A 1,353-nucleotide genomic window follows, 5' to 3' on the forward strand; every position below is an offset into this window, starting at 1 on the left:
GGGGGAGGGTGGTAGTGGTGTTCGGGGGGGGGGGGGGGTGGGGAAACGTAATGTTACAATGCTGTGGGATCGGACAGTAGGACAAAGCAGGTCATTACAGTCAGAGTGAGACAGGAAGGAGTGAAGTACACCCAACGTGGAAAAGCAGCAGTAAAGAGGATGAATGGAGAGGAAGAAATGAAAACTCACTGCAAAAATAATGGCTCTTTACTTAAATGCCTGCAGTCGTCTGAAAACAAGTTCACTTAATTCCCAGCACAAATCGAGGGTATGATTTTATCGCCATTACAGAGACTTGTTTACAGGGAGATCAAAGCTGTGAATGGAACATTCAGGGTAAAGGTCGGCAGGAAGAGAATGCTGGGTAGTTCAGTTAGTATCAACGTCTCAGTACAACAGCAAGAAACCAGCCCAACCCGGCAGCTGCAGGATCTATTTGGTGCACATAAGAAATCTCAAATGGAAGGAGATATTGGTGGGAGTTGTTCCTCTGATAATAGCGGGAATGTTAAATAGAAAATAAGCCAGAAGATAATGAGAGGATGGGAAAAGGCTGTACGTTAATCGGGGGAGAGCTGAATCTTCATGCAGTTTGCCTGGGGTAGCCATGAGGAATTCTTCACAAAGTGCATTCGGGACGGGTTGCTGCAACAATATACTGTGGGTCTGATCAGGGATCAGGGGATCATGGATCTGGTGGATACGAGACTGGGCAAGGAGCTCACCAGTAAAGATAGTTTATAAATAATAGCTGATTTTATAGTTCAAGACTCACAACAAAGATGTATTGTAGAAAGGAAGGAGGAATCTAGGAAGGGGACAAACCAACCAGAGCAAAGCGAGGAAGTGAAGGGTCACATTAAATTCCAAGAAAACTACAAACATGACCAAGGGTCAGCTTCAAACTGGACAAAGTGATGACCAAAAGAAAATAAAGAGGAAGAAAATATATTAGGAGGTTAAAGTGGCGAGCAAATTAAAAATGGATTTTCTGAAGATGTCTGATAGGGGATTTTAACTTTCCAAACATAGACTGGGACTGCCATACTGCTAAGGCTTTAGATGGAGAGGAATTTGTTAAGTGTGTATGAGAAACTTTTCGGATTCAGTATGTGGATGTACCTACTAGAGAAGGTGCAAAACCTGACCTCCTCTTGGGGAAATAAGGCAGGGCAGGTGACTGAGGTGTCAGTGGGGGAGCACTTTGGGGCCAGTGACCATAATTCTATTAGATTTAAAATAGTGATGGAAAAGGATAGACCAGATCTAAAAGTTGAAGTTCTAAATTGGAGAAAGGCCAATTTTGACAGTATTAGGCAAGAACTTTCAAAAGCTGATTGGGGGCAGATGTTC

At 43.4% G+C, this 1,353-nt stretch overlaps 1 protein-coding gene across 1 annotated transcript in view; it reads right to left on the reverse strand.

Moving 5' to 3' along the window:
* The window catches only part of asb6 (ankyrin repeat and SOCS box containing 6), a 10,394-nt gene that overhangs the window by 6,786 nt on the left and 2,255 nt on the right, over positions 1-1,353 (reverse strand). The gene's annotated exons all lie outside the window — the stretch shown is intronic.

The sequence above is a fragment of the Chiloscyllium plagiosum genome, chromosome 30, assembly GCF_004010195.1.
Source record: "Chiloscyllium plagiosum isolate BGI_BamShark_2017 chromosome 30, ASM401019v2, whole genome shotgun sequence".
Classification (NCBI taxonomy): Eukaryota; Metazoa; Chordata; class Chondrichthyes; order Orectolobiformes; family Hemiscylliidae; genus Chiloscyllium; species Chiloscyllium plagiosum.